This window comes from Schistocerca gregaria, chromosome 4 (assembly GCF_023897955.1).
Source record: "Schistocerca gregaria isolate iqSchGreg1 chromosome 4, iqSchGreg1.2, whole genome shotgun sequence".
NCBI classification, from domain to species: Eukaryota; Metazoa; Arthropoda; class Insecta; order Orthoptera; family Acrididae; genus Schistocerca; species Schistocerca gregaria.
This window is the reverse complement of record NC_064923.1, coordinates 28360598-28383141: the sequence shown is the minus strand read 5'-3', so window position 1 is coordinate 28383141 and position 22544 is coordinate 28360598.

Below are 22544 nucleotides of genomic sequence, written 5' to 3'. Positions count from 1 at the left end.
TTTTCATCTTCAGATCTATACAAATAATGTATACCAACCAGCGAATTCATTGCTTTCGTAATGTCTCCCTCTTGTTTAGACTTCTAATGATGAACTGGATCCACACCCATGAATCGCATTGTTTCTTTGTATCCTTCCATCTACTATCTCTGTGTGTTATTGCTCGGTGTTCAAAAAGCAAAATATTATGCCTCCTCCCACGGGGTATTAGAACGAGGTCACAAGAAGGCTAACGAATTATAATAAAAATACACTGAGACGCCAATTTGTCTATCGTCATAGTGTTAAGTCGACAGAAATAGTTGGGTATTATTGCCTGCATCACTGGCATCGCCTTGTCGTCTTCTCTTACTGAGGTTTTCATATTACCCTGAACACAAGACGCCGAGATACATGAGTATATTCTCCGTGATGAAACATCCCACATTCCATTCATCTTGATCCATTCGTTACGTGCATCGGCAGCAGTAAGTGATAGGAAAATTGTAGTGAGGTGACGAATAACAATAACAATGGTAGTAATAACAAATCAGTAATCAAGAATGTTTACTGTATTACAGACAACTGATAACGATTAACAAAATAACCAAGAAAGGTTGAGTGTTTAATTGGCGCACTGCATAGGAATTCTTACCACTTTTTTTTTTTTGCTGAATTCTGTTCTGGTTGTTTGCAGAGAGAAAAGAAAGAACCCTGCTGCCATACATATCGCTAGTACAACAAGATATTACCTATCAACTATCCTTGCTTTACATCACGAGACGAACATGCTGTCACCGAACTCATATTTGAAATACATTTCTGTTTTCTCTCTCTCTCTCTCTCTCTCTCTATCTCTCTCTCTCTCTCTCCTTACTTACTTTTCTTTTATTTTTTTGAGGAAAGCATCGAGAAGCGCGAGTAATAAGCAAGTAGGCATATAATCTATTTACAGTTATTTTAACAGGGATACGTAATGAAAAAATAAGTGTATTATTACATAATTCCAAATACTGACAGTCTATTCGTGAGCTTGCTCTCCGATACATTGCTCGGAAAAAATATCTGATTCATGTTGCTAAATAAAGCTCTGTCAGATATCAATTTGGGTGCGTAACAAGTGTATAAATGTATATCTTGAAATACACCGAAAGACACATAGAAGTATTCGACTGAAACATTACCATGACCAAGATTGTAACTGGGCTCTATGGCATAGTCGTCTACCACCTTGACAACTCAAACGGTGACAGTGCTCGGCCGGTTACTTACGTTTACTGGTATCAAAGCTACAGCATGAAAATACAAAAATGTTAGTAACCCGAAGATCATTAACTTTCGAACCCATAGTAAAGTAAAGCAGTCATCAGTCAGAAGATAGGTTTGAACGCCACAGAGCTTTAATAGGCACGGTCCTGTTGCAGGTGGTATGCCGTTGCTTTCCTCTGACCTTTGAGTTGACTTACCTATACAGTTAATAGGGAAACTTACAGTTTAACGTGGCTTTCGGACCACAGTGCAACTCGACATATTGCACATCAACAAACATTGCCCAAGGCGAAATAAGTGTAAATTATCACATAAAAATGTACATAAAATGATGGAACGAACTATCACAGGTGCAATTCGTGAGTTCAGTCATTTAGTTTTAAGAGGCACAAACAGATTTATTTACCTGTGGTAACCTCAAGAGAAAGACGTTATAATCCGAAATCCGAATTAAACGTCACTTTCCTTCATCACAAGTTGGGCAGAGCCGGTTTACGCTGGGGAATGACAGTAATACTGTCGCCAGTAAACTTACATTAGAAAATTTTATTTTATTTGATGAACCAATAGCCATTTAAAAGAACAGGTCTCTTATTTTACTTGTACTCCATTGAACTAGTGACACTGAAAAATTTGGGGCTGGACTGTGATTCGAAATTGTATCTCCTCTTTCGACGATCTGAATCTCTCGAAACAGTATAGTTCAATCATTTCGTTCCTTTTTCCAAGACTGCAATCATCTCTAGGTCTCCTCCAAAGGTAAGTATGTGGGTCCGAATCCTGATCCAGTACAGAAATATTCATAAGTTCATTTCAAGCCCTATCACGTGTGCATGTGTTGCTAAAAATCGCAATAGGTATCGTTATTTCTGGTCAAACACGCACACATCTTACTGTTGGTGAGTAAGCAATACATACTTAAGCTTTCGTGGATGATAAAGAACGACGATAGGTGTGCGGTTCGATTGTTGCTCAGGCACAAAAATTTATATCGTTATTTTAGACTAAAACACCCAGCAGCTGTTAGGAGAAACCGATACGTAACATTTGATTTTACTTAGTTAACAATCCGATTACGAGTTGGGTTCGTATCTCCATCACAGAATTTCACATCATGCGATTCATCGTTAATGCATGCACACTTTGTTACTTTTGAATGGGGGTATATAAGACATCTTTCGTTGTTAGTGAACAGGGACGAAAGGGTCTTGATGGGAGTCGCATTTTATGCACAAATACTGTCGTCTTTTATTTTCAAGTTTAGATTTGTTTACTGATATTGGCGGAAGTTTCGATAATTCATGACTCTTCATGGTTAGTCAGAAATATATGATAGATTAGATTAATACTTGTTCCATAGATCATGAATATGCCTTTTTGTAATGATGTGGAACGTGTCATTTGAATGAAAGATTTCCTTTACATACAATGATTCAATTTCTGTGCAACAATTTTTTACTCTCTCTCATTCTTTTTTATTTTTATCTCTCTCTCTCTCTCTCTCTCTCTCTCTCTCTCTCTCTCTCTCTCTCTCACACACACACACACACACACATTCTTTTTTATTTTTATTTGTTCGGTATGATAGACTATTGGCGAGGCATGAAAACGTCCGTGAATGAGTATCTTAGTTTTGAGTGTCAGAATTCTAGTCCAGTGTGGCGCAACAGCGTTACGATAGAAAAAAATAAGTCAAAGGGAAGAGGATTTGGTGGTCTGTTGGATTGATTATAGGTACATATACTTACCGTCTGGGTTCGATTCCGCCTTCTGTGGATGATTTTTGATAGGGAGAAACAGATTCTATTCTCTTCTGGCTACGCCAACTGAAGAAGGTATAATGGCATTGTGGTCAGAAATTGACATTAAAAATGATATTCCTTCTCTACCAAGTAGACATTTGATTGAACAACAATAAAGTCAGGAGTGGCGACATGTAGAAACTATATCACCAGTAACCTTTCATATGCTAGTTATTTATTTCTAGTGACGAAACAAATTCTATGTAGGGTCACAGGACAGTTAGACAATCTTTCATTTGAGGTTCTGTATGTGGATAAAATTGGTTCTGAACTGGGAATGCAACTCAGACCACCCATAATGCGGAATTTGATCCCTTCGTGTCAATACAACTCGACTTCAATTTGTTGTTTGTTCAAAACTGCAGATTCCTCAACATCTCCACATATTGCTCGTGATTGTGTTCGAATCCTGGCCCGGCACTAAAGTTTTCATTATATATTATCTAGCATGAGAACACCTATCTGCTTGTGAATAATAATTTTGATTTTTAATGTACTTTCATTCGTTGTCAACACTAACGGTATCTGACGTTTTTGACTCCCAGTGAAAGACAGAACTATTTGCGAGATCACTGGAAGTCAAGGATGTTATTTCGAGCTGGTGGTGGAGAAAAATTCGGTAGCTGACGTCTCTTTGTTTGCAGTCATCAACGATATGTGCGGGGTTCGATTCCCAGTCAGTACTGAACTCATCGTCATATTATTCCTAGTTCAAACATGCTCACATGTCGCTGCTGGTGTAGCAACCCCATATTTAACGTTCGTTTTCTCTAGAATATAACAACGATAGGTGCCGGGTTGGAGCCCTTGGAAGGAAAAAAATTAATGTTTCGTCTCGTCATTTCAGCCAAAACATCTAGCTACTGCCGCGAAAATCCGATATGTCACAATTGATTGTGCTTCGATATGAATACGATTACGTTCTGGGTCCGAATCCCTGTCCAACACAAAGCTTTACCTCAGACCATTTCATATAAGTTACTTGTGAAAAAAAAAAAGATTCAAATGGCTCTGAGCACTATGGGACTTAACATCTGTGGTCATCAGTCCCCTAGAACTTCGAAATACATAAACCTAACTAACCTAAGGACGTCACACACATCCATGCCCAAGGCAGGATTCGAACCTGCGACCGTAGCAGCAGCTCGCTTCCGGACTGCAGCGCCAGAACCGCATGGCCACAGCAGCCGGCTCAGCAGGAGGTTCCCAGTGGTTTTCTAGTATGGTGGCAAGCACACTATCAGATGGTTTAGTCCCAATATGTAGACCGATGTCGCTTTCGTAATGTACCCTGAAACGGAAGTGTTATCTGCAGGTAATGAAGTTGAAGCGCAGCTCATCTCATCATCTGAATCATTCGAAGTGGCAGGCACTGGTGGCGCTGACTGCTCACTCTCATTATGCTCATCTGATGTGGAACCTGAGAAGAACGCATTGCACCAAAGTCATAAATGATATGTGTTTAACCCTCCTGCCTCACAAACTTAAATGCCATGCTACAGTTAGTACGCACAAGCAGCTGTTGGCATAAACGAATGCTCGGCTGCTCACTCTGTTAATAGACTTTTGGCCTAAATGTGCATCAAAGGCTTAATACTATCTACATCTACGTCCGTATTCTGCGAGTCATCGTGTGGTGTGTGGCAGAGGGTACTCTAGGTACCATACGTTAAGGTTTCTTCCAAATCCATTCCCGGACAGAAAGAATGACTGTTTAAACGCGTCTGTGCGAGCTTTTAGTCTCTTACTTAATTTTGTTTTCGCGAGATAGATACGTAGGGGGAAGGAGAATATGCATCGCTTCTGCCAAGATTTTGCGTCTGGCATTTTTTTAAAAAAATGATTCAAATGGCTCTCAGCACTATGGGACTCAACATCTTAGGTCATAAGTCCCCTAGAACTTAGAACTACTTAAACCTAACTAACCTAAGGACATCACACACACCCATGCCCGAGGCAGGATTCAAACCTGCGACCGTAGGAGCCCCGCGGTTCCGGACTGCAGCGCCAGAACCGCATGGCCATCGCGGCCGGCGGCATTTTTCAAGATGGTTCTGGCGTGATATTCTTCTTTCTTCGGGTGTTTGCCAATTGTGACTTCCCAACATTTCACTAATGCTCTCTCGCCAGTCAGACAAGCCTGTTACCATTCGTGCTGGCCTTCTTTGTATTTGTCATACGTCTCCCGTTACTCCAGCCTGGTAGAGGCACAGCACATTTGGTCCATATTACTGGCCGAAATGTCTGCGGGTCCGTTCTACTTCCCTTTTTGTATATCGGTGTGACTTGTGCCCTTTTCCATTCACTGGGGATAACTCCTTGTTTGAGAGACACGCCGTAAATTATGGTCAAGAAAGGGGCTAATTCGGCCGCAAATACCGTGTCAGGAATTCCGTCTGGCCCTGGAGCTTAGTTGTGTTTTAGAGATTTAAGCTGTTTTTATACATTTTTTAATCTAGATCTTGCTGAGATCTTTATTTCTGTACTGCGTAGTTTCATATGTCAGCGTGCAGCGTGCCGCTAAAGAATACACTGGCTGACTGGCGCCAAATTTTTGGCCGACTTGATTGACTATAATCGACATTGCTTCTTCCGTTTGTTATATAAAGTAGCAAAATAAATACTAAAACACAGCCAGAGTATTTATCTGTTAATTACAAAGATTCCCATCTGTCGCATAAGTGGTTCCAAATTTGTGATAACTTTTTTATAGGTTGTAGTGATGGAATACGTTGTGTTAGCAGAAGAGCCAACACCGTGTTACGAGTGGAGGCCGAAATACACGCGTTTTAAAAATGGTTCAAATGGCTCTGAGCACTATGGGACTCAACTGCTGTGGTCATTAGTCCCCTAGAACTTTTTTTTTTTTTACCACCGGAGTTTTTTTTTGCAATAACAAACATAAACTGCTTCTAGCATTTTTTTTAAATATAGAAGACGATGACTTCATAACATACATTTTTTCTGGGAAACGTAAATAAGTGGACTTTCCACCTTTTTTTTTACATAAGTGTGAAAAAAAAATCCTGCTTCCGTCAGGACAAAACAACAACGGTCTACGTTCCTCTTTCAGGCGCTTACCTCGCTAATCCCGTCATACCTCGCGTTGGTGTCGGGTACGTCTTCACGTGTGTTTGTGGATCCTCTCCACTGTCCTGGTCCTTTCTTGTTCTAATACTTATAGGTAATAATTACATTCTCCTACCCGGGACACCCCAACTGGGTGGGGGATCAAGCAAGGCACTCCCTAAAAAATTTGCGTAATATGTTCCATATCTCGGATGTCTCATAAGCTGTGAGTGATGTTCCTGTAATAAGGCCCAGAAGTCAAGCACATTCTTACTGCCGTCTCGGAAAAGATAACGCACAGTCAAACCTCGAATCCAAGTCACTGCGTTTGTCTTTGTTCGGGGATAATATGTCCTATCTGGGAGAAGTAATGTGCGTGGTTCTACTGTTTGCGGCCCCACCCGAAGGAGGAAGGCGATCATTTTTTTGACCAAACACCATACGTCCGCCGAAGGACCGCATATCAGGCGATGCTCCTCTGTGTCTATAACATTGCACTGCGGACACAGTGGCTCGTCCGCCATATGAATTGTATGCAACCTGGAACGAGTCACGTATTTCCCATTTACCACCTGATACCACAGTGCGCGCGTTCCCGTATCAAGGTGTGGATGGTGCACTGTACGCCATACCACTGACCACGTAACTGTTGGTTGGAGGCGCTCCACGGCATTGTTCGGCCGTCGTCGAGTTAAGATGTGATATATATCACGTGCCGTTGCCGTCCTGGTAGTCGGTAGTTCCATATGTACATAACTGTGTTCCACAAAAAAGGTTCGCATATGGGTAAGCGATGGTGAGATGTGAGCCACCGCTACCGGAGCCGAACGCGAAGGTGGAGCGAGTTCGTCTATCAAGGTGCCCGTCAGACATGTCTGGTATCGTGTCCACATCTTTATCATTGTGGTTACATAAATAGCCACTGCTCGGTCGCGTACGTGGACTAGTCCAAGACCTCCACGACTACGAGGAAGGGTGAGGGTTTCGTATCCTACCTTAAAAAGCAGACCCGTGCTCACAAAATATTCTAGTGCCGCCAGGATTCGGGGGGCCAGCACCACCGGCATAGGAAGAACTTGTGCCAGGTGGGGGATGCGAGAGGCTAGATAAGTGTTGGCAAAGGTGACCCGTTGTATCATATCCAGTGCCCTTAACCTGTGACTTCGGACACTCGCACGAATTGTTTGCAGAAGATGTCTGTAACTCAGTGCCGCCGTGCGTCGAACGTCTGTAGTGAAGATAATTCCTAGGCATTTCATTTTGTTGATCGGCTGTAATGGTGCTACACTTCCTGTCGGGAGTCCTCTCCCGATGTTCATCGCTCCCGACTTTGCCATGTTCAGGCGGCTTCCCGTAGCCATACAATACAAATTAATCCAATGCAAGGAGGCTCTTGCCTCGTCTCCTGACCGTGCTAAAAACACTAGGTCATCTGCGTATGTTCGGCATATAAACTTGTTGTGCCTTATCGTCATTCCTTGGAGTCGATTCCGGAGCCCGCAGAGCAGGGGCTCGACAGCGATGGCATACAATATCGTTGACAGTGGGCACCCTTGTCTGACCGATCGTGAGATGGTGATGGGCCCCACCAAGCGTCCATTGATGAGCACTTTGGATGCGGCTCCGTGGAGTAGTCTCATAACGACGGTGACAAAACTTTCCGGAAACTTCATTTTTGTCATAACGTCCGTGAGATAAGCATGACTCAGCCTGTCAAATGCGCGATCGAAGTCTATCGATACCAATACACCCCGGAGACGACATGTTGATGCCAGTGCGATAACATCGCGGTAGTCACTGAGTGCCGTTTGTATATTGCTGTCTCCTCCTACCTGGGTTTGGTCGAGTGAAATCACTTGGCGTATTACGCGTTTAAAACGTGCTGCAAGTATCCTGGCGTAGATCTTGTAGTCGCAATTAAGAAGGGTCAGTGGCCGGTCGGCCTGTATCCCTGTGCCGCCAGATGGTTTGTGGATGGGGATGATCATTCCTTCCACGAAGGCGGGTGGAAGAGGCACGTTGGGAGACATCAATTCGCAGTACATGGCAGTCCATTGTGGAATTATGAGATCTTTAAATGTACGATAGAACTCTAACGGAAACCCGTCTGGCCCCGGCGATTTGTGCGACGCTCCCTTATCAATCGCTTCCATTACGTCGTCAACTGTGATTTCATCTGTTAACTCCAGGTTGGCCGGCTCGTCGAGACACGCGGAGAGCGTTCGTCGGACCTCCTGAAAGGCTGGCTGATCGTGTTCCGCTTCTTCATAGAGATGACCGTACTGTTCCACGAAAGCGTTGGCAATATCTTTTTGCGTTGTCATGCGGCGACCATCTGGCAGTACGACCGTCTGTATTAAGGTTCTGCAGCTACGTTGTTTTTCTCTGATAACGTGATACATCGACGGTGATTCTCCACGGACTCGTTCAAAGGCCCTTGCACGGATTGCGACTCCCTCCAGACGGCGGCGCGTTATGGAAATTATTTGGGCCTGTGCTCGTTTTATACCGGCTCGACGCTCCTGTGAAGGTGCTTGTACAGAAAGTTCGCGGAGCATCGTGAAATAAAATTCCGTTGTGTGTCGCCTCCACATCATCTGCTCTCTTCCGTATGCAATTAACGCTCGGCGCAATGCAGGCTTAACGCATTCCAGCCACCACTGCAACGTCGTCGGATATGTCGGGAGGCGTCGTTCACACACGTGCCAAGCATCTTCGACTATGCGTCTGCACTCAGGTTCCCTGAGGTGTGCTGTATTCAGTTTCCAAACACTGCGACTCCTCCAAACTTGTTGACGACTCAGGGAGACCGTGCAAATATATGCTATGTGATCTGAAAAGGCGACAGGCCACAATTCCGCATCGAGGATCGCAGGTTCGAGACGACGTGTTACGTAAATGCGATCGAGCCGGCTTGCAGAGTGACTCGTGACGTAGGTGTATCCACGTCTGTCGCCATGTATCTTCTCCCATGTATCAATGAGGTTCATGTCCTGTATGAGTTGTCGCAGCTCCGGGCATGAAGTATAGCGTGGGTGTTGATCCTTTGGTGCGAGCACGCAGTTGAAGTCGCCTCCAAATAAGACATTTTCATACCGACCTAAGAATAGTGTTGCAATCTCCTCTGCGTAAAATCGGGATCGGTCGCGCCGTCTGTCGGACCCCGACGGTGCGTAAATGTTAACGACCCGTACTCCCAGCACTGTGAGAGCCAGTCCCCGCGCTGACGGCAGGTACACCACGTCCTCGGCTACTATGCCACTACGTAGAAGTATCGCTGTTCCGCTGCCGCCGTCGGTAGTAGGTGTAATGTACGTATCGTACTCATAGAGGTCGGGGAAGCTCTCAACACATACTTCCTGCAGCAGAACGATGTCGACGTCTGACGCATGCAACATGTCTCGTAATAACTGCAATTTTACATCCGTTCTGATCGTATTAATATTAATAGAGGCTGTTCGATATGCCTGCCGCTGTTCCTCAGTGCGTAAAGCGCACATGAACGCCTATGTTAATTTGTGTGCTGCTGCCCGGTGACCTGCTGTCTGTGCGTCAATCTGCATCTTCTGCGCGGTTAACATCCGGTGGACGCAGCACTCGCCATTGCGGGTGCGTCGACGGTGTGTGGGTCAGTATCGGATTCGTCGGCCCAGTTCCTGTGCTGGAGGTCCAGCTCCCGTCGCGTCTCTCCGGCCGGGCTGACCGAAGGCGGTGGCGTTGCTGCGGTGGGTGGAGGGTCTCCTTCCGTCGGCTTTCCCTCCGTTGTGTCTGTATTCAACCCCTGTCTAGCGTGATTGGCGTCGTACTGCTGTGTGGGGGGTAGAACCTCCCGTTGCGCCTCCGGATGCACTGTATCGACGTTACACCCAAGATCGTCTGACATGGACTGCAGTAAGCAGGTATCCGACGGCGCTAGCCGTCGTTTCTTGTGGCGCTTCGGCGACCGTTGTTTGCGCGTGTGCGCCTCCGTATCCGAGTGCGGAAGTGACTCCCGGTGCTCAGGGACGAAAGCAGCTGTCGGCACAACCACAGGATCAATTTCCATATCTCCTACCGATCCTTTCCGCTCGGTTAAGGGCGTCGTCGGCGCCGGAGCGGCAGAAGTGTGCGTCGTTTCGTCACTGGAGGCGGTCTCTGCTGTAGTCGGTTGCCGTAAACTGTAAGGATTCTGTACCTGGTCATTCTTCGGGATGGGATCTGTTCGGAATGCGTCCGCATACGTTAGTGGCAGCGGCGTCAACGTGGACGTAGGTACAGGTTCGCCATTTGGAACTTGCACTATCCTCCGCTGCATACATTCGGAACGCACGTGGCCCTCTTTCCCGCATCCTGAGCATGTTTTGGGTTGTCCATCGTAGATGACTATAGCTCTGCATCCGCCGATGAACAAGTACGAGGGTACATGTTGTGTCAGTTCTATTCTGATTTGACGCACCCCATTGAGAACGGGGTAAGTCGTGAAGTTGGACCATTTTTCCTGAACGTGGCTGAGCACTCTTCCATACGGGCGTAAGGCGTCAATGACCAAGTCAGACGGAACCTCGAAGGGAAGTTCGAAAATGCGTATGTTTCGTAAGCCCAGTCCTGCATGATCAATAGTTACTTCTCCAACATGTCCATCAGAGTGACGAAATTTGAGTCCATGTTTAGTATCTCGGATGATTCTGTCACATACTGCATCGTTAATCAGCTTGACGTAAACGACACTGCTCACTATGGAGATGTGGATTCCGATAAGTTCGTTGTAGTCAAGTTTAACTTCGTCTCGAAGGAACCTTTCTATTTCGTAGGCTTTCGGTATCGCATATACATTCGAAAAACTAATCTTGAGAGTCGACTTTCGGTATGCATGTGTCATTCTGTATCGAGTCGTCTAAACGCGCGAGTACTCCGAAGAGGTAAACAACTGCGCGAGCGCGAACTACTCCGGCAGGGACGTAAACAGACGTCCGTGCCGTAGCACCGCCGAAGGCAGACTGAACTTAGAACTACTTAAACCTAACTAACCTAAGGACATCAACACATATATGCCCGAGGCAGGATTCGAACCTGTGACCGTAGCAGTCGCACGGTTCCGGACTGCGCGCCTATAACCGCGAGACCACCGCGGCCGGCCACGCGTTTTAGCTTACTGACGTGATGTCTGGAACATGACAAGGAATGAGAATTCAGAAAGCGGACGTAATTAGTTTCATACTTAACTTTAATCCGTTAATGATGAACGTCGCTCTTGACGGTATATGACTCACAATATTATCTGCTCAGAATACATTCTTGAAGTAATTATAGTAACTGAATATGGCGCCTTGCTAGGTCGTAGCAAATGTCGTAGCTGAAGGCTATGCTAAACTGTCGTCTCTGCAAATGAGAGCGTATGTAGACAGTGAACCATCGCTAGCAAAGTCGACTGTACAACTGGGGCGAGTGCTCGGGAGTCCCACTAGACTAGACCTGCCGTGTGGCGGCGCTCGGTCTGCAATCACTGATAGTGGCGACAGGCGGGTCCGCGTATACTAACGGACCACGGCCGATTGAAAGGTTACCACCTAGCAAGTGTGGTGTCTGGCGGTGACACCATAATACCCCCCTCAAATCGGCGGACAGTGGTGGTATAAGGCCTCCGCCCGCCGTGGGGAAGACCTCATGTTGACGTATGCGACGAGGTGGGGAGCCTACCAACAGGCGAGGCTTTGCCACCCGCACCCTGCCACCCTGCCATTCGGACCGCGGGGAGCTAGGGAACGCCTGAAAACCTACTCCACGGTGCATGCCAACATGCGGTGTATGCGCCCGTAGAGAGACAGGAGGGGCCGAAGTGTCGACCTCCATCGGGCCATGGCACCCGACGGGCGAAGACGACATATGGTCCGGAGAGGGCAAGAGTTCCATGCCGGAGGACAACTAGTCCCGGGGATCGATCGGCGGCGCATGACCCAGGGGGGCGCCCGGCGGCTGCAGCAACGCGTCCACTGCCGGCGTCGCCGGCGGGAGAACAGGCGGCCGCGGCGGCGCCTCGCCATGGGGCAAAATGGAAGGCAGCGTCGGTAACACCTGGGGCTGTGGCGAGCCAGTAGATGGGTCCCCGGGGCGCTGACCGGACGACAGCGTCGCTGACAGCAGACGGCGAGTAGCAGGTCCCGTGCGACGACAGAGGCGCAGCTGGTTGAGATGCCGGCGCACCTCACCAGAGGCCCCCAAAACCAGAAACATAGCGTGTCCGAGGCAACGAAGAATGCGCCCTTCGAGCCAACGCCGTGAACCTCGATAGTGGCGGTAGTAGACTACGTCGCCTGGAGCAAAAGCAGGTGTCTGCCGCTGCACAGGAACCTGATGCGGCGGATGTAGCAAAGACATCAAGGTTCGATGAGGGCGACCGTGGAGCAACTCAGCCGGCGAGCGACCATCTCGGGGCTGAGAGCGATATGAGGACAAAAAGAACAATAACGCGTCCTCCCGAGAATGCGACTCTTTCAACTTCAACATCGGTGACTTGAAAGTCCTGACCAATCGTTCAGCGGCACCGTTTGACTGTCGCGAAAACGGCGCGGGCGTCAGATGTTGAATACCGTTGGCCTTGCAGAATGACTGAAATTCTGCGGACATGAATTGTGGGCCATTGTCGGAAACAATTGTCTGTGGAAGACCTTCAATGCAAAAGATAGTGGATAACGCTTGGATGGTGGCACATGATGTCGTGGAAGACAGCCGGACAACAAAAGGAAAATTACTGAACGAATCGAGCATTCCAAAATGGACCAGCAAAATCGAAATGTAAGTGTTGCCAAAGGAAAGTGACTTTTGGCCATGCAAAGAATTTCCGCGGTGGTGCTGATTGTTGTTCGGCACACACCATGCAAGAAGAGCACATATTCGTAATCGCGGCATCGATTCCGAACCAAGTACAGTGCTGACGAGCAAGTTGTTTCGTTCGCACTATACCCCAATGTCCTTGATGGAGAAGCTTTAAGACAAAGGACTGTAACGAACGTGGGACCGCGACCCTGGACTGATCATTATCAGAACGCAACAGCAAAACACCATGTCGAACAAAAAGTCTCTCCTTGTGAGCAAAAAATCGGCGAGCCAACGGGTCCCCGATCCCTGACTTTGACAAGGGAAATTGCATAGCAACAAAACGCAGAATGGTAGCAAGGACAGGGTCGGCAGCTGTGGCTGTAGCTACACGACGAAAATCAATCGGAAACGATTCGACCACGTCAGCGTTTTCTGAATCTATGAACATGCAAGCAAGTTCGGAGGAATCGAATGCCCTATCCTCAGCAACAGGCAAACGGGTCAACGCATCGCCGTTTCCGTGCTTAGCAGTGAAGCGATACAAGATATCGTAGCGGTACTGCGAGAGGAAAATAGACCAGCGAATGAATTTCTGCGCTGTACGTGGAGGAACAGGCTTGTTAAGATGAAAACGCGTTGGCAAAGGTTTGTGGTCTGTGATTATGCTTCTTTCTCGATCTGTGAATAATTTCTTTGTGCAGGCGAGAGCAATTTGGACGCAAAGGCAATAGGGCAATCGTGCGATCCATCTTTGTGCGCAAGTACGGCACCGATCCCGAAATCCGATTCATCCACCATCAACAAGAGGGGCTTCTGGGGATCGAATGGCGTAAGGCAAAGTATTGGAAAGCAACGCCGATTTCAACCGGCGAAAGGCGCGTTCGCATTCCGTCGTCCAGACGAACGGAACACCTTTACGGTGTAAGCGATGAAACGGAGCTGAAATGGAAGAGGCATGCGGTGCATATCTGTGATAATAGTTGATTTTTCCTAGCACACTCTGTAGCTGCTTCAAATTCTGCAGCGAAGGCAAGTCTTGTATGACACGGAGGTGCGTGGGACTGGGATGTATGCCTTGGGCATTGAGTACGTGTCCCAGGTATGGCAAGTCACTAGCAAAAAACACACATTTGTCCTTCCATATGCGAAGACTATTTTGTCGTAAGACCTGAAATAATGTTCTGAGATTGGCTAAATGTTCTTCCGTCTTTCAGAGATCACAATATCGTCCAGACAGTTTGCTGCAGTAGGGACTGACACACAAACAGTTTGTAGATATTGCTGAATCAATGCAGGGACGCATGCACACCTGAATGGCAGTCGTTTGAACTGATACAAACCAAGATGCACGTTAACCACCGAAACGCACTGGTATTCTTCGTCCACCGGTATTTGCAAGTACGTATCTGCTAGGTCCAACTTCGAAAAATATTTGCCTGGGCACAGTTTGTCAAAAATATCTTCCGGGCGGGGTAAAGGAAAAGTTGCAATCACTAGTTGTGGGTTCACTGTTGCCATGAATCCACACAAAGTGTCAATTTTCCCGGAGGTTTAGGCAAAATGACTAAGAGTGATGCCCAGTCTGGTTCACTGATAGGACCTGATTTACTATAGACAAGTTAAACAACTGAAATGAATCGAAACCAAACAAGTTCACTGCAGAAGATTTGTCCTTGGTATGTTGCAAGACGGCTGCACTGTCCTAACACAGGGATCTCTTGACCTGAATAGCTAGTTAACGTAACATTTGCGGCACGCAACAGAGGTGTTCCCAGCTGTTTGTAAGTGTACTGATTGATCAGTGAAACTGCAGCTCCGGTATTGAGCTGGAATGGTATCACTTTACCGTTAATGTCCAAGTCGACAATAAGTTTACTGTCCTGCTGACGACAAGAGCGACTGTCTCGTGCAACGTGAAGTGACACTGGTACAAAATCACTTGCGACTTGACGATAGTTCCAGCGATGTCGACGCACACTATTTGTGGGACGAACACAGTCACTGTTAGAGAGAGAGAGGCACTGGGCAGAGTGGAATGAACGACATTAATTTCCATGGGCGAAGTTTCGCGAGCCTGAGTATCCTTGGTTCGATTCCGATTCCGGCGTGAAGCAAAGGGCCTGGAATGGTTTGGAGTTTCCGATCTGAGCTTTTTCTGGTAAATACCCTGAACATGTCCTTTTTTATTACAGTAAAAGCAAATAGCTTGGCGTGACGGGCAATTCTCACGCGAATGTTTAGTAGCGCACCACGGGCTTGATTTGAGCACTGCATTTGCTTGGCGGCGCGGCACACGTGGCTGAGAGCCTGGCGGCAGCGGCGCGGCCGGGCGCGAGGGCTGTTTACTGCTCCGTGCAGCTCGCCCGGCGGGCCGGTTAACCTGACACACGGCTGGCGAAGTTTAAAATGATTCCTGAGCAAAGTCAAGTGTGTCCTGCCGATCCAATATATCCATTACTTATTGAAGGGAAGGATTGACTAGTTTCAAAATCTGTTCCCTTATACAAACATCAGAAATGTTCTGTGCAATTGCGTCACGTAGCATAGTATCTGAGTATGGGAGTCCACATTGACGCGCAAAAGCACAATCCCTAGTGAGGCCTTGCAACGTTGCAACCCACTCCGCATTAGTCTGACCCGCCGTACGTTTTGTACGAAAGAAGGTATACCGCTTGGCAACTACATTGACCGATTGTTTGAAATATGCATCTAATGTAGACAAAATTTCTTCGTAGGACAGTGTTGCTACGTCACGTTGGGGAAATAATTTGACTATCACACAGTAGGTTTGTACACCGACAGACGACAAAAAAAAAAAAGGATGCCACTCGTTACCTTGAATTCTGTAGGCGCCGTGATGGACTCCAAATTGGCGTGACCACTCCGTCCAGCTTTCCAGTGCAGCATCAAAAGGTCTGAAGGTTGGTGCAACTGTGTTTTGTGGCTGCATTAGGGGTGGAGCGGCGGCTGCCGCATCGTTTTGCATTGCACGTTGACTCTGGACGAGCTGTCCAAGGGCACCCAGTAATGACTGCGTCTACTGATTCTGTAAGCGATAAAATTCGGCCAGTACATCTGGAGATTGTGGCGAAGCCATTACACAACGAAATCAGGGCATTTGCAACGACATATGACATTATAGTTAAGAGAACCGTTTTTACTGCTCATCGCCAATGTTGTGTTAGCAGAAGAACCAACACCGTGCTACGAGTGGAGGCCGAAATGCACGCGTTTTAGCTTACTGACGTGAGGCCTGGAGCATGACAAGAAATGAGAATTCAGAAAGCGGACGTAATTAGTTTCATACTTAACTTTAATCCATTAATGATGAACATCGCTCTTGATGGTACATGATTCACAATATTATCTGTTCAGAATATATTCTTGAAGTAATTATAGTAACGGAATATGGCGCCTTGCTAGGTCGTAGCAAATGACATAGCTGAAGGCTATGCTAAACTGTCGTCTCTGCAAATGAGAACGTATGTAGACAGAGAATCATTGCTAGCAAAGTCGCCTGTACAACTGGGGCGAGTGCTAGGGAGTCCCACTAGACTAGACCTGCCGTGTGGCGGCGCTCGGTCTGCAATCACTGATAGTGGCGACACACGGGTCCAACGTATACTAACGGACTGCGTCCGATTTAAAGGCTACCACCAAGCAAGTGTGGTGTCTGGCGGTGACACCACGGAATAAAGCTTCGTGTCAGACATCACATCTGACACAGAGCTTTACACCATAATTTAGTAGGTGTGGAAGTCTTGAAAAACCCTCCTGTTTGTGAATTTCTAGTTAGTTGACTGAAATAAGTGGTTTATTCAGAAAATAGCAATGAAGCACATCTAAGTTGTGATAATAACTGCTGTCTTGTAACAGAACCATTTGACAGATTCGAAGGTTTATTTACTTAAATAAATAGCAGTACTAATAGTGGCTGGTTTGCTGTTCTCTTCTTTGCAAGAATCAACCTACATTAATTGTATACAGCCACGGTCTCACAATGTCAGTTTTAGACAAAATAGCTTTAGGCATACCTCGCCAGGTACTGAGAAATGTTCACAATTTCAAAAGATGCAAAATAAACCTAACAAAGACAATCCTCAACATTAAGTACAACAAGCAATGTCTATTAGCACAAGTAACCCCAAACAACATAAAAGTAAAGATTAATGCAGGTAGCAGCACTGCAAATATAGTAAAAGCTAAATGTGAAATCATGTGGCTGAAGACAGAGATAAAAATGCAACACAAAAAGAAAGATCTCCTCAACAGACAACTGTACAGTCTGCACTTGCAACTTAGCAATTCCCTCTCCAGCCTACAGTTCTCCTACATATTGCAATTCATTGAAGATATCATTTCTAAAGAACGTCAGAAAATAACTTGTAGTCATAACAAAAAACTTGACAGCCTGAAAAGTAAAAAAGGTAGCTTAAGTGCCAAAAATCCCCATGCTAACCTACATCAGTTTCATGAAAGAGTTATTAATTCAACAAACATCACTTTTACAAATACTGAACTAGCCCTCATAAACAAAGGTCTTAAGCACAACATAAAACCAAATCTTAATGGCAATAACCTAAAAAGCCTTATTGCACCCACTAAGCTTGCATGTGATGCTGCAAAATTAAATTCCAGTGAAACCAATGCAATAGCCTGCAAAGCCAATAAAATAATCACAAGACACTTAAAAAATACTTCACATCAAAACAGTGACCATAAGACACTCAAATGTATCAACTCCAAACTTTCTAATGGTAAAGCTCTAATAGTGAAGGCAGACAAAGGTAACTGTGCAGTTGTGATGTATAAAAAAGAAAATGTTGACAAAACCATGGAATTTTTTAGTAGTAATAACATAATTGAATTAGCCTTCGATCCAACTTCTAAATTTCAGGCCAAGCTCAAGAAAACCCTTAAGAACTTCTAACTAAGTGGGAAGTGCGTGACTGCATTGCTATGAACCCCACTGCCCCTCGCCTTCGGTCACAGCCTAAGATACATAAACAACATTGTCCGATCAGGCCTATTGTTAACTCTAGGAACAGCCCTTCATATAGATTAAATTACAAACTGCTAGACCTTCTGAATACCTATTATACTTTTGAAACCAACTACTCCATTAGGAACATGTATGAGCTCATTGACAAAATTAAGGATATGCACATTCCACCAACAGCCAGATTTGCATCGCTCGACATTGTAAATCTCTATACTAACATCCCTATACAGGACACCATAAATATAATCAAGAACAATCTCCTTAAACATAAGAAACTGAGCATGGCAGAAATCTATGAGCTCATTGAGTTACTCACATTGGTCCTGTCATACAATTACTTCAGTTTTAATAACAAAATTTACAAACAGAATGATGGGTTGGCAATGGGTAGCAGCTTAGCTGGGAAGTTAGCAGACATTTACATTAAACACTTAGAACACACATTTTTCAAAACTAACAGTAACATCAAGAGCAAAATCATCTACTATAAAAGATATGTAGATGATACAGTTATTCTTTTTGATGGCACTAAAGAAGAAATTGACACATTAGCCACCAAGCTGAGTAGCATGCACAATAACATCAAATTCACTGTTGAACATGAATCCAATAACAGCATCAATTTCTTAGATTTAAAAATTTCCAGCAAAAACCAGAAACATCACTTTGAAATTTACAGAAAGCAAACAGCCACAGATGTGTGCCTCAACAGCTCATCTTGCCATACACACCAACATAAGATGGCATACTTCAGGTCCATGCTTAGTCGCCTTCATAAAATTCCATTGGAACCAGCTGAACAACATAAAGAAACCAATATCATCAAAGCTGTAAGGTGTCAGGCAAATCCAACACCTTACATGAAAACCCTGACATGATAAGCAAATCCAGTAGTATGTCACATAGCTCGGAATAAATCGTGACATTAAATTAACCAAAGTAATACGAGTAACGAGTGAGCAAATGGAATACCACAGACTAACACAAGAATGCCTAAATGCATGTAGTACCTTCCCACCGTGAGGCAGACGCAGTTCCGAGGGGAGAAACGAGGACAGAAGCCGAGAGCAGAACCGTGTTAAGCTAGATAAGGGAGGGGCTGTGCACCCACGCCGCGAGCCTACCTGTACAACTATACAACCCGCACATTTTAGCGTGAGGCTTTTTCGCGTCTCAGGTACGTCAAGGATCACCCCCAGCCCATGTTAAAAGCTGGAGCCCTCCAGAAAAGCAGTATAGATCTTACGATAACACAAAAAGGGCCACTACCACCCGCAAGTTTTAGCGTGAGACTTTTTCTCGTATCTGTTACATTAGGACAATCCTCGAGCCCATGTTAAAAGATAGAGCCCTCCAGACGAGCTGTATAGATCTTACGATAACGCTAAAAGGACCACACTAGCTGCCGGTTTTAGCGTGAGACTTTTTAGCGTCTCTGTTACGTAGCAAACTTTAAAAACATTGCCCCACCACGAAAAGTATAACGTTTCTCATTGGATAGACAGAATTTTTGTAGGCGGAGCTTAAGGTTAACATTGAGACCCTGATTGGTCAGATGAAATCATAGGCAGATAATTTTTTTAAAACTAACTTCGGTAAATTGTAGTAAGGAGAAGTTAAGAGAGTTGGTTCCGAGACGGCGAGCTGGACGGCTGGTGCGCCGGCCGCTGTCGCCCTGACGCTGCCTAAACACCGACAAGGTAACGAACGCACGCGATGCCGCATTTTTGAGCGCATAAGGCTTCGCTCAGAACTGCAGAAGACTCATCAGTTACACCCCCTTTTTGCGTAATACTAGTGTCGATCGTTAATTAAAACTCATGGTGTTCACATTTGCCACTTGAAGTAAAGATCTGAAACACTATGATTTCTCTATTTTATAGTTATTGAGAAGCCACATCAGCCACTGTAATTTACGACAAGTTAGATAAGTAATTAAAGATAATTGAGGGTCACTGTAGACCATTTGGATAGTTTTTTTCTTTTGTGAAATTTAAATTTAACCTAGATTATAGGTGTGATATGGCATAGGTCACCCTTCGATCGATTGTAGAACTTGGAAACCCATTTAGGGAATATTCGTTCACATTTTTGTTGAACGTAGTTGGTTTTTACCATCCTGTATTAAAACATTTCCTTTTATCTATATTGCAATTTATAAACGATGTTCTGTGAGTAGAATAAAATTTCCAATGGTAAACTTAACTGCTTTTTCGACGTTATTTTACCAGCTAACTAAAAATAGGAAAGCCTTGAACCCTTTCCACTAAATTTAGTTAGTATTAAGATTCTTTTACAGGGAGTGCAGTGGAGCTGACGCTGAGATCATTTAGTCTCACTGAACTCTTCTGAATTCTACATGTCATGTGTGGTCTGGCGTCTCCTTACCAGCAACAGGTCCCAGGTTCAAACTAGTTAATTCCCTAAAAAACACGCTCAGAACGTCGTTGCGCGAAAGTGGTAGGGAGACACGATATAGTACAATCAGACACCACCATGAATGTTTTGAAAGCCATAGCTCTTAACAATGTATATAACCCTCACATGATTGATAAATTATCACAGAAAATCCAAAAAAACAGCAGAAATCAAAGCCTCACATCAGACACCTATGCAGTCAGCACTAAAGTCTATAGAAAGCAGCAGTAAATATGTCTCACTTCCTTTTCTAGGGAGCATATCCCATAAAATAAGTAATCTTTTCAGAAACACAAACATAAATGTAAGTTTCCACACAAACCATAAACTCCAGCAGCTAACCATTCATAACATAAAGAATAACAACCCCCCCATACAAAAGATCAAGTATATATAAACTCAGATGCCAAAATTGCCCCTCCTTCTATATTGGACAGACTGGTAGAAACTTTGAGATTCGATTCAAAGAACATTTAGATGCCATACGCTTGAACAATCCTTCAAAATCTGCATTTGCAATGCATACAACCATCAGTAAACATGAAGTAAAAAACATTGAAGACCACATTCAAATACTGCATCATACTGAGAAAGGTAGCCTCATGAATCTGCTTGAAGAGATAGAAATATATACACATAAAAGCAAATCACCACATCATATCCTCAATGAACAGACAGAGCTAGCCAATGCAACCTTCCTACAAAATTTCACTCACCTATTGTCCAGTTTAAAACATAAATAAAAACTGCTCCTTTTAACAACAACACACAATCAATATTCCAACAAAGTATTACATCACAATACAGCTGCCTGTCCATCACACATTACTGCAACTTCAGAACTGAAAAAAAAGATGTTGTATGCTGTACTACATTAATATAATTTCTACTGTCACATTATTCATGTACCTCATGTATATGTTGTTGTTGTTGTTGTTGCCTGTTTATGGCATAGTATTTATACAATACCATGTTAGTAACATTCATATGAACTTGCTACCACATTTTTCCAATTTAATTGTAATTAAAGCTCACAGAATATGGTATGCTCACAATGTAACATTTATTCTTTGTAATATAAATACCTGTACTGTTACCTTGATTCTTTAAAAAAAAATGTGTCCACTGTCAAATTTAAGCAATGTTTATATTGTAATAGAAGCTCCTTGTGTTTCAATTTTCATTATGTTATGTCTGTTCTTTAATAACATACTGTAAAATCAAACAATCTGTATATTGGAATATCTCTGATAGAGAACATCTCTGGCACTGTTGTGTTTGTAAACCTTCAATCTTTGTGTCATCACATGTGGCAAATACTTTTTGGTGTGTGTGTTACTTTGCACAATATGGTCATTTGCAAATCAAATAAGTGCCACATATACTATACAATATTTGAAAAATGCAATCCTGCAACTTCGCAAAAAATTTTCGCGGAATTTTCGATGTAAGTACTGTAACCACTTAACCTCACATATTTGTTTACTCTGTATTTCTTCGTTTGGAGGTTAGTATGTTCACATAGGACGCTTATAACACTGTTTTCTACCGTAGGGCACCAACACACCAAGAATATTTCGCTGCAGTGGGAGCGTAAATATCAAAAACTGATAATTATGTAAAGTGTGTCTTATAAATATTGTGAACAGCCGTCTGAAGATGAACTTTTCAGTTCGAAACCGGTTACGGCGCTATTTACTTAAATAAATAGCAGTAGTAATAGTGGCTGATTGCTGTTTTCTTCTTTGTAAGAATCAACCTACATTAATTGTATACAGCCACGGTCTCACCATGTCAGTTTTAGACAAAATAGCTAAATTTAATTTGGTTTGATTCATCGATCAAAAAGATGATGGGTGGCCATAAAAATACTTTAAGCCCAACAAGTAAAGTTACAAAGGCAGAAAAACTGTCTACTTTCCAATTCAAGTAGACAGCTGCAGCATATGAAAACAAGTTAACAACTATGCAAGAAAATATACCAAATGCTTCTTCCTATAAAAATTGTCGTGTAATCTCAAATAGCTTGACTTTAAAAACTCAGATCCAAAATTAAGTAATACACATACATGAACAAGCAACTATTGTCTATATAACACCTCATGAATCGTAATCTTAAACTATAATAAACTCATCTGTTGTCTTCTGTTTTTTAGAGAAAAAATATTTTATCTTACAAGCTCATTTCATGGTACACAGATGACAGAAGT